Below are 11,898 nucleotides of genomic sequence, written 5' to 3'. Positions count from 1 at the left end.
ACCCGTATCTATCAAACAAAACCGTCATATTCTTACGAGGACTGATATTTTTGAGGTTTGGAGAGTTTACTTGTTACTGTTATTTACTGTATCTTAGATTTTACTAAGACACTACAGTTGTTTTATTTCCTATAGGTACAATGCATAGCTAGCCTATACTTTAAAATGAATATACTTATTCCTTCTAAAATGTAAAAATATAGGATTTGCTGGTTGTTTTTTGTTTTTAATCTTCGTCTGGGTTATGAGCAGTAACATCATGTGATTTACTCCACTCATGTTGTAATAACGCTAGTACTTAAAACATCTGGAATCGAAAACCACTCCTCTTGGCTCTGAAAAACGCAGAGAGGTGTAAACAATGGAGTATTCTATTTTGTCTTTTGTTAAATGTCTAATGTGAACAAAGACAACAACACTGTATCCTTCCTTCCTTTAAACAGACACTTTGTCCCAATGGGAGGATCAGAAGATTTCCTCGGAGTGTCCTTGAACTGTCAGTCCAGCCCTCATTAGAGTTTTAGTAGGTGTGGTGTGTGTGTGTGTGTGTGTGTGTGTGTGTGTGTGTGTGTGTGTGTGTGTGTGTGTGTGTGTGTGTGTGTGTGTGTGTGTGTGTGATGTGATAACTCTAACCTTTGTGTATGAGCGTCTCCTCCGCTCTCGCCTTTCAGCAGATTAGCTAGTCTTCCTACAGTGTGCTGTGTGTTAGCAGCGTAGTGGTTTGGACAAATTACTCCAGTGGAAGTTACACTTTAACGCGTTATTTAACAGGTTATGGTAATTGTTGTATCTTCATCGCTGAAGCAGTAGAATTGGTGAACTCCTTGACATGATCGCCCCCTGTGGAAACAAGTGTGCAATGACAGGTTTGGCAGGTTTTCTCTGCAGGTTTTTATTCAGTTGACTATTCAAATCTTTATGAACACTTATGACAACTATTAGTTAAACAACATAAATCTACGAGACATTATGCTATTTTTGCCCTTCATATTTAAGTTCAGGCATTGAATAAATAATTAGTAAACACATTCAACTAAAGCTCATAAAAATGGTTACACATTGAAGGCTTGAGTCTATGGTTTCCTGTGCATTATCTTCATCTTTTTGTTATGTTTTTTATGTGTGTCTGCACAGCCAATTGCTTGTGTTTTATATTGGGGTGTGAACATATCTCTCTCTAAGATGACTCGTGCGGTACCCCTTTAGTAATAGACCCAATACAGGTTTCTGTGGCCCTCAGAGTGCAGACTGGAGATGGTCAGCTTGCCAACCCACGGCCCTGGAAGGCCTCCTGGAGGGGCCAAGGACACGGTGGTATGGGTCTTTTTGGAGAGGATTGTGTCCACCTCTGTGACAGTAAAACAGGGTTGTCCACCTAGGAGCAGAGTAATTGGTCAATTAAATCATAACGGGTCAGGAAATATAAAGTGTAAGCATTTTTATTAAAGTGAAGCCTAAACATGAGAATATAAAAGCCAGACTGCATCACTCTCTTTACGCAACTGTTCCAGGCAGAATTTTAAGCTATAGTACGTACTGGTCGCCACCATGAGGGATTCTAAGTAATGACTAACCACACTGTCTGTAAATCCACATGACGCAGCCTTCCGTGACCGCGCACCACCTCCACCCCTCCTCCAAGGCTGTTGGTACTCAGAGGACACAGATATTAAAAATATGAACTCTTTAGAAGAGGTATTATCTTGTAGTTTATCTTCTTTGTCTCCAAAGCTGAACGTTGCTGTTGTTCTTTCTCTTAAAATGCATCACTCTACACGTAAAATGGCCGGTCTGCATCATTTGTAAAGATATCCATACTGAGAAATACAGAGAGAGTTTTGTGGAGCTGATGGTTTAATTAGCTTTGTTCAACTAATTTGGCAATGGCTTGATGTAACAGATGTTCATTGTTAAAATAACAAGCTGACAGCAAATGAATTCCTGGATTTTAACAAATGTGTTTGCTTTTTCCACACTGGATGTAGTGGAATGCAATAAATCGCTTCCATGTCAGTGACACCAATGCTCCTCCAAAGACATGACACATTTTTAACTTATTCCTCTATTTTCTGGTTTCCAGATTTCCCTAGCCCTCAAGCCATATTTTCTTTACCTTAAAGAGAAAGTGGTGGACTGCAGGAATACATTCTTGAAGGATAGAAACGCTGCGACCCTCTTGATGCTAAACGGGCCCTGGGCTTTGGGAGGGAGGCAGATCCCTGGCAAGGGAAAGATGTATTCGCCGCCGCCTGCTGGGACAGGCAAAGATGGCCTCTCGTTTGCCCCAGCTGATAGGTTCAAAACAAACCTCCACGCTGGCATCTGGCCCCACCTGGGCTCGGACTTGTCCACTATGAAGTCTGGACATCAGTCTGCAGGAGAGAGATAACAAGAAGGGATTCATAGACAGCAAATAACCACTGAGACTACGTTGGTATTTTTAGTCATTTTAAAAGATCATCACAACGCTGGTGTCATAGGTTGTCTGAAGTAAAGTACTACAGTATGTGCTGCTTTAGCTCTACAGTGAGTATCTACAGTACAGTAGGTTGGACCATCCCTGTGTCACAAGATACGACCTTAAAGGGACCAGGTACTTTCTCAGACTTGATTAAGTTCCTCAAGAATCACACAACACGCTACAAAACTATTTTCACAGGGTTAGTATTCTTCATGACTAGTAAACCAATGTGTGTGTGCGTGCGTGCGGGTGTGTGAAATTGGTAAGGTGCCTGATGGAGATATTCAGTGTTCAGTTATTTTGTTATATTTAAATATTACTTATTTATTTTGTTTCTGTTTTGTTTGAATTATACAGCTAAATGAGTTGAATATACCTTATTAATATTTATTTGGTTGCTTGAAGTATCTGTTAGGGCTTTTGTTTTGAAAGTACCATGCACCAGGTGACGTCTATATATGCTGCATATGGATGGGTAAGCAGGGTGTAGCAGTAGAACACCGGGGACACCAAACCAAGAGATGCAATTGTCCTTGTTAAATGTTTGTTTCCAAAAAAACTGAAAATATAAACCTCACAAATGCCCTCTTTGCCTTGAAAATGATGTATCTAACCTGCAAGATTCAGTCCTTAGGTGCCTTAGTGGCTGTTTCATTGTGAGTTTTTGGCTGGTTTTAGTTGAGTCTGAGGACAAATGGCCACTACAGTGCCTGATTGAAAGACACCATCTAGTGCCCGCATCCATAATGAATCAAAACTAGCAGAGAAAGGGCAGAACATACAGTCTCACAAGAACTAGGTGTCACATCCATTCTGACATTTTTAATATTTTCCTACCTTGCATGTGTACTCAGTTTTGTAGCGGGATAGTTTGATGAACTTGCAAGAACAGAGTGGCTGCTGCCCAGAAGTGCTGAAGTGGACGTTTCTCTTGCGGTGGAGGCAGAGCTTTGAGAAGCAGATCGTAGTGGAAGTAGCCCAGATCATACTAAACAGATAGCCGGGCTGTAGACTCGCCGCACGCAGGGGAAAGTACTCCAGCTCAGAGAGCCCTAAAGAGAGGAGACACGCACACACAAAGAGGGTCAATTAAAGTTTGTTTGTGAGCACACACGTTGTATTTTTCCCAAAGTACCGAAATATGTACTCACATCCACCTTGGACTGTCCCGGCACAGGTGCAGGTGGGGCACTGATGTAGCTTTACAGTCGTGGTGAGGCAGATAGCTGAAGTCAGGGGATTCTCCACCTTATGTCGCCGAGGCTGTGGAGGACGGTGCTCACCAGCTCTATGGGTGACACGACTCCTGGAGATGTGGCCTTGAAGCTAACAAGGTAGAACAAGTACTCACCGGACACCCCTTACAACGTCACCTGAGAGAAGGGATAAAGTGACAAGGCTCAGAAAATATTCAGACAAGTTATTTCTCTGCATGTCATCTGTTTATGTTTGTACTGTCTGTAAGCGAGCTGTGTCCATACGTACGGTTTTTTGTGACAAAGAATTTCCCCTTGGGGACAATGAAGTCTAAAATGTGGTCACACGAAATGAGTGTGTGAGCAAGTAATGTAACTATGTGCATTTACTCAAGTACTGTACTAAGTACAAATTTGAGGTACTCTTTACTTGAGTCTTTCTTTTTATGCCACTTTCATGCTACTTTCAAGAGAAATATATACTTTCCCTCCACTACATTCATCTGACAGTTTAGTTACTTGTCACTTTACAAATTAGAATTTTGCACACAAAACAATTAGAAATACGATGTTAGCTGAAATGATTAGCCAATTAACAGACTGATTGATCGTTCAGTTAATAAATGGAGATTTTTCTGCATCGAGACTTTACTTAATACTTAAGTACATTTACTTGCTGATACTTATATACTAACATTTTCAATGCAGACTTTTACTTGTAACAGTACTAACTTCTTTTGTTGGTATTAGTACTTTAAAGTACTAATACATATAAATGTAAAATCTTAAACGTGGTCAAACCTTGGTGTTGTACTGCCCTCTTTGTATGTGAAGACATCTTGTAGTCTTGCTTGGCCAAAGCAGGGACATCAATGTTCCAGCCCCTTGAGGACACCGTAGCATCGGGTTGTCAGGTTTCAGGATCTCTATTAGCACAGGACCGAGCACACAGAAAACACTCGTGCTCTACTGTATAACTGTCCTAACAGGGCTTGTGCATTTCTCCTCATTACATCTCAGGTGTTATTACATTCAGCATTCACATTTCTTTGGATCTTTTTACATGCACAATTTGCAAATTAAATAGGTGTATATTTTCACCACTTCCTCACATGACAATGAATATTAAAAACTATTTTGGAAAAGCACTATGTGAAGTGCTGCAAAATATGGAAATACTAATACAAGGATGCACCGAATCCAGGATTTGGTTCGGATTCGCCGAATACGCGTTTTTGACAGTTTGGTTTCTGCCGAACCTTAGAATTTTCTTCCACCGAACCAAACCCTAAGCTTGCACTAGGCGTGCTATGCTGGTTGACATAATGACGCGCCGTTCATAACGAAGGTGTTTACTGAGGTGGACCATTCAATGCAGTAGCTGTGAGAAGGTGAAAACGGAACTGAGAGCAGAAAAGTTTGTTTGTATGGTGCTTTAATAATACAGTGGTTAGCAAAGATTTGCCAGACAGAATTGTCACTCATCTGGCGACAGCAATGTGCTTTCCTACAATGTGAAACGAGCGTGAATTCAACATTGTTGTTACATTTAACTATTTTAGAGGCTGCGGTCGATGTTTACTTCATTAATGTGTTTACTGTATTAATGGACTGACGATGGGAGTGAGATTCGGTGTCGGATTCGGCAAGGTTAAAGGGGGCTCTTCATGATGAAACTACAGAGAATCATCACCTGCAGCTCCCCTCGGCCATACAGAGCTTTACACCCACTTTCAGCACTTTTAGCTTTTCAGGCCCCTTTAATAGCATAATTTTCTGCCATAGCAGGAAGCTGTTTTCAGAAAAAAAGCTCTAAAAAGCCCCTGTACACCACCTGCCCAGCATTAAAAATCAGACAGATGCAGTTGGTGACTAGCTGGTGACATATTTATCAGTTAAAGAGTGAAACATTTCCCCGTTAGTTGGAAGAGACCAAAACACATACAAGAGAATATTGGACATGCATATATCAAGTGGCCAGAAGCATACCGCTAATGAAGATAGTGCTCCGTAACTGCTAGCGCATAACTACAGCCTGTTTGAACAGGTTTGTCCTATCAACTCAATATCACAATGTTGGTTCAAACAACTAGTTTTCAAAAAAATCATGTATTGCATTATATTATATAGGTTTGTATATATAGTCTTGCATTGCCAGACCTTCTTCCACAGTGCTGCGAATTAGAGTGCGGATCGGGCCGGATTTTTCTGTCCGAGCCCGGCCCGCGTCCGACAGAGCAGTAACCGAACCCGACCCGAGCCCGACAGGCATTAAGATATTTATGTCCGAGCCCGACCCTAGCCCGACACAGTTAAAATCGCATTTGTTTCTCATACTAATGACACATGTACGTTTGTTTGTGTGGAAAGCCCGCTTTTATTAAGCAATTGTAGGAAGGCATTCGGAAATGTCAACAGATGAGCCCATCAATGCACACGGGGCAACAAGCGCCATTACCTACATAATAAGCTGTTTTAAATTCAAAATGTTCAATGCCTTATCGCGCTGATGTGACCGGGCCCGACCCGAACCCAAGCATCCTTTCTAAAAATCTGTTCGAACCCGGCCCGTCGGGTACCGTTGGGTCCCGTCGGGTCCCGTCGGGCTCGGGTCGGGTATCCATCCTCTATTGTGGAAACAGTGAAGACGTCAGAGAGGTGGAAATAAAGACAGAATCCTTCTCCAAAGGAAGGGGGACACTACCTGGATACCTTCGGTCCCAATGGGACGAAAGAGGTTGTGCTTGCTTGTTTCTAATGAAGTGAACATATTTTGTGTTGTTGTCTTGTTTTAGTCTCCTACATCTTGAGACCTGTGTCTGCAAGTGTGTGGCTCCCCCTGGTGGGATGTACTGGTATGGTCACATAACAATAATCCCAGGACTACAAATCAAAAATTAGCCAACTCAGATCATAAAGATCATAAAATACAGCATCTGAGGCGACACAATGGACAGCTGATGCACACCTCATATTACATCGCTTTAAAACAAGGTCTCCGAGAAAGGAGCTTTCATTTTGTTAAATAGGTGTTGCCTCGACTCCTCGGCCTCTAATCTCCCCTGGACGTGATTTAGACGCAACGAGAGGATTCTGGGATGTACAAACTGGGATTTGGGCTAATCCTTCACAAGGTGACCATGGTAAATATGTCAGCTTTAACATTCAGCTCAAAGCCCCCCCAGCCTCATTGATCCGCTAGCATGGCTGCACACTGGAACTCTGGTGTTGTGTTTTCTCTCACAAGTGAAAAACCAAATGATGGAATAGCCTAAAATGTTACAAATGCATACAGGGAACCACAAAGTGATGGGGGATGCCGCACATTACCAATTTATATTATATACAATACAGGTCCACAAGAATATATAACAATACACGTCACCAGAGATATATACAATACACGTCCCAGGATATATAACAAACAGTCACCAGAGATATAACAATACACAATGCACGTCACAGAATATAAATAACTCCAGAATATATACCAATCACGTCACCAGAGTATATATATAATAACATACCGTACAGTACAGTCACAAGATATCTAGTACATAGATATATACAATACGACCAGGGTATAACAATACCGTCACCAGAAATATACACACATGCACGAGATATAACATAACGTCACAAGATATACAATACACGTCACCAGAGATATTACAATTACGTCACCAGAGATATATAACAATATCACTCTACCGTTCAAAAGTTGGGTCACCCAAAATTTTGTGTTTTCCTGAAAAGTCACACTTATTCACCACCATACGTTGTGAAATGAATAGAAATAGATGTCAAGCATTGACAAGGTTAGAAATAATGATTTGTATTTGAAATAAGATCTTTTTTACATCAACTTTGCTTTCGTCAAAGAATCCTCCATTTGCAGCAATTACAGCATTGCAGACCTTTGGCATTCTAGCTGTTAATTGTTGAGGTAATCTGGAGTAATTGCACCCCACGCTTCCAGAAGCAGCTCCCACAAGTTGGATTGGTTGGAGGGCACTTCTTGCGTACCATACGGTCAAGCTGCTCCCACAACAGCTCAATGGGGTTAGATCTGGTGACTGCCAGGCCACTCCATTACCGATAGAATACCAGCTGCCTGCTTCTGCTCTAAATAGTTCTTGCACAATTTGGAGGGTGTTAGGGTCATTTTCCTGTTGTAGGATGAAATTGCTCTAATCAAGCGCTGTCCACTGGTATGGCATGGCGTTGCAAAATGGAGTGATAGCCTTCCTTATTCAGAATCCCTTTTACCCTCTGACAAAATCTCCACCTACCAGCACCAAAGCACCACCCAGACCATCATATTACCTCCACCATGCTTACAGATGGCGTCAGGCATTCTTCCAGCATTTTCTTTCATTTGTTCTGCGTCTACAAACGTTCTTCTTTGTGATCCAAACACCTCAAACTTGGATTCATCGTCCACAACACTTTTTTTCCAGTCTCCCTGTCCAATGTCTGTGTTCTTTTGCCATCTTATCTTTTTCTTTTATTGGCCAGTCTCAGATATGGCTTTTTCTTTGCCACTCGCCCTGAACCCAGAATCCCGCAGCCGCCTCTTCACTGTAGATGTTGACACTGGTGTTTTGCGTACATTTAATGAAGATGCCAGTTGGGGACCTGTGAGGAGTCTGTTTCTCAAACTAGAGACTCTAATTACTTTCTTCTGCTCAGTTGTGCAACGCGGCCTCCCACTTCTTTTTCTACTCTGTTAGAGCCTGTTTGTGCTGTCGCTCTGAAGGGGAGTAGTACACACCGGTAGGAAATCTCAATTCTTAGCAATGTCTCGCATGGAATAGCCTTCATTTCTAAGGACAAGAATAGACTGTCGAGTTTCAATGAAAGTTCTTTTTCTTTTCTGGCCATTTTGAGCGTTTAATTGACCCACCACAATGTGATGCTCCAGAAACTCAATCTGCTCAAAGGAAGGTCAGTTTTGTAGCTTCTGTAACGACCTAAACTGTTTTCAGATGTGTGAACATGATTGCACAAGGGTTTTCTAATCATCAATTAGCCTTCTGAGCCAATGAGCAAACACATTGTACCATTAGAACACTGGAGTGTAGTTGCTGGAATGGGCCTCTATACCATATGTAGATATTAGCCGAAACACATTTGCAGCTAAATAGTCTTTACCAACATTAGCAATGTAGAGTGTATTTCTCAAAGTAAGACTAGTTAAAGTTATCTCATTGAAAGTACAGTGCTTTTCTAAAAATAAGGACATTTCAATGACCCCAAACTTTTGAACGGTAGTGTATGTGACGAGAGAATAAACATATACGCTCACCAGAGAGATAACAATACACGTCACCAAGATATGTAATCAATAACATCACCAGAGATATATAACAATACACGTCACACAGAGAAATATAACAATACACTCACCGAGTATATATAACAATACACGTCACCAGAGATATATAAACAATATCACATCACCAGAGTATATAACATATACGTCACCAGAGATATAACAATATACGTCCGCAGAGATATATACAAGTATACGTCACCAGAGTAATACATATACATCACAGAGATATAACAATATACAATCACCAGAGATATGTAACAATATACATCACCAGAGATATATCACAATATAATCACCAGAGATATGTAACAATACTCACTACCAGAGATATATATCAATACACACGATACACTCACAGAGATATATAACAATATACATCCCCATAATATATAACATATCATCACGAGAGATATATAGCAATATCTAACAACACTCACCAGAGATAAACAATACACTCACCAAGAGATATATGACATTACACGTCACCAGAGATATATACATAGTCACATCACAAGACACTCACAGATATATACATTACACTCACGCAGAGATATATAACAATACACGTCACCAGAGATATATAACAATAAGCTCACCAGAGATATATGTCACCAGAGATATATGACAATACACGATCACCAAGATATATAACAATAGTCACCGAGATATAAACATACATCACAGATATATAACATATACATCACCAGAGATATATAACAATATACATCACCAGAGATATACATACACTTACAGATATATAACAAGAACGTCACAGAGATATATAACATATACATCACCAGAGATATATAACAATATACGTCCGAGATAATATCACATACACGTCACCAGAGATATAAACATATACGTCACGCAGAGATATATAACAATATAGTCCCAGAGATATATAACAATATACGTCACCAGATATTATACAATATCGTCACACTGGAGCTCCGCTCCATAAAAAGACTAAATGGCAACAGACAAATGACGAAAATTGGAATCACGCTCCACGTTGATCCAGTTTCATGAATTATCAAACTATACTTTGGATGCTGAAATTATTTCTTTCATGGAATCATGTATCCTCTGTGTGATTTTGTATTGGCGACCCCCCATGGTAAAACCTCTGCCGCCACGGTATGCAAGGAACGGGGCAGACGCACCATGAACCAAATTCATTTTGTAGACGCGGGTTGTGATGTGAAGTGCCATATGAAAAATGCTCATTGGTGTGAATAGGGTGAATAAATATTATTTGTGTGGGCAACGAAGGTCAGTTCTGTGTCATATGTTAACACATTTAGCTCGGAGCGGGGGAGGCAAAACAGGTCTGAAGTGGTCTGTAGGCGGGTTGTAGCACAGTACAAATATATTATTTGGGAGGGACTAAAGTTAATATAAAGGTCTCAGGTCTGGTATATTAATCTGCTCATGCATTTGGTTACTAAAGGTGCAGTAGTGTAAGACTTAAAAACTAACTTTGTCATATTTGCTGAAACTGACTTTGTCCAGTAGAACTTCCTGTTCGATGTCACCAATCAACAGCTAGGGGGGGGTGTCTCACTGGCTGTTCAATCATCTGCTCATGCAAGCATTCAAATGAGGGAAAATGGGGGGAGGGACGAGAAGTCATCAAATTATCTGTTTAAATCCTGGAAGACAGACCAGTAGGGTCAAAACGTTGCCTTTTGTATTAAACTCATGGGAACTAAAGCAGGTGTTGCATTTTTGTCTTCATCACTGCCACAAGGTGGGGAGGGGCACACCATGTCTTTTAATTTATTGTGGTAAAAACACATCTTAAATATGGGTAGTTGCTGAGCACACATGGTATTGAGTTAGAGAAAATGGGCTCCACTTGGCGCATACTGTGTGTACTGCACTTGTGCAAAGACATCATTTTTTCCCTTTCATATTTCATAAAGTGTTGTTTCTTTGCCATATTAAGGTATCATCAAATCACAAAAGCATTACATTCATACTGTATATTCAAACATAACAAACTGGTGTCCCATGGCAACAAGAATCAATGACCATTAGGATTGAAAAAATAGAATACCTGTTGTTGTCGTCATAACGACACACTGAATACTGGGACTTGAGTTCTGAAACATTACTCAAACAGAATTTTCTATCGAAGGACAGTTGACTTTGACAATCTAAAGGTGCACATTGCAACAAGAGAAAGAACACAGAAACATGGACTTCAACTCGAGAGACTGAACCACGGATGGTTTCACTCAGTTACTTGAGAACAGGTACGGCGTGAGCTGAAGGACGGCGAGGCAACGCTCACCCAGTGTGAATCTGAGGGAGAGTTCACCTGATACATCAAGAGAACCTGCTGGCCGGTCTCCTGGATCAGCTTCAACAACGAAGAGAGGGCAGCAGTTGGGGCCATGACACAGAGCTGAGGCAGAGGAGATGTGTGATCTGGACGCGCAGACCTTCGGTACTCAAGACCTGAAGGTGGAAATGGAGGAGATGAAGGTAGAGAAGGAGGCCCCGAAAAAGGAAGTTGAGACTCTGAAGATAGAGGTTTGTAAGAAGAGACAGAATGGTTGAGGTAATGAGACAACAATGTGGGTTTGAGAGGTTTCTGGAGATGTACAAGGGCTCATTGACTGCAGGGTAAACTGAGGCCAGATGGAAGATTCATGCCACTTTCTACTTCTACTCCGCTACATTTCAGAGAAAAATATTGTACTTTTTCCTCCACTACATTCATCTGACAGCTTTAGTTACTTGTCACTTTACAAATTTAGAATTTTGCAGACAAAAGTAATTTAGAAATTACGATGTATAGCTGAAATGATTAGCCAATTAATTTTAATACTTTAAGTACATTTACTTGCTGATACTTACATACTTAAGTAACATTTTCAATGCAGGACTTTTAC

At 40.8% G+C, this 11,898-nt stretch overlaps 1 protein-coding gene across 1 annotated transcript in view; it reads right to left on the bottom strand.

The window, feature by feature from the left end:
• Positions 1-11,898, bottom strand: part of LOC116693535 (hydrocephalus-inducing protein) — a 109,106-nt gene that overhangs the window by 5,623 nt on the left and 91,585 nt on the right. The gene's annotated exons all lie outside the window — the stretch shown is intronic.

The sequence above is a fragment of the Etheostoma spectabile genome, chromosome 8, assembly GCF_008692095.1.
Source record: "Etheostoma spectabile isolate EspeVRDwgs_2016 chromosome 8, UIUC_Espe_1.0, whole genome shotgun sequence".
Lineage (NCBI taxonomy): Eukaryota > Metazoa > Chordata > Actinopteri > Perciformes > Percidae > Etheostoma > Etheostoma spectabile.
Note: the sequence above shows the minus strand (reverse complement) of the source record. Positions and strands in the feature narration are given on the sequence as shown.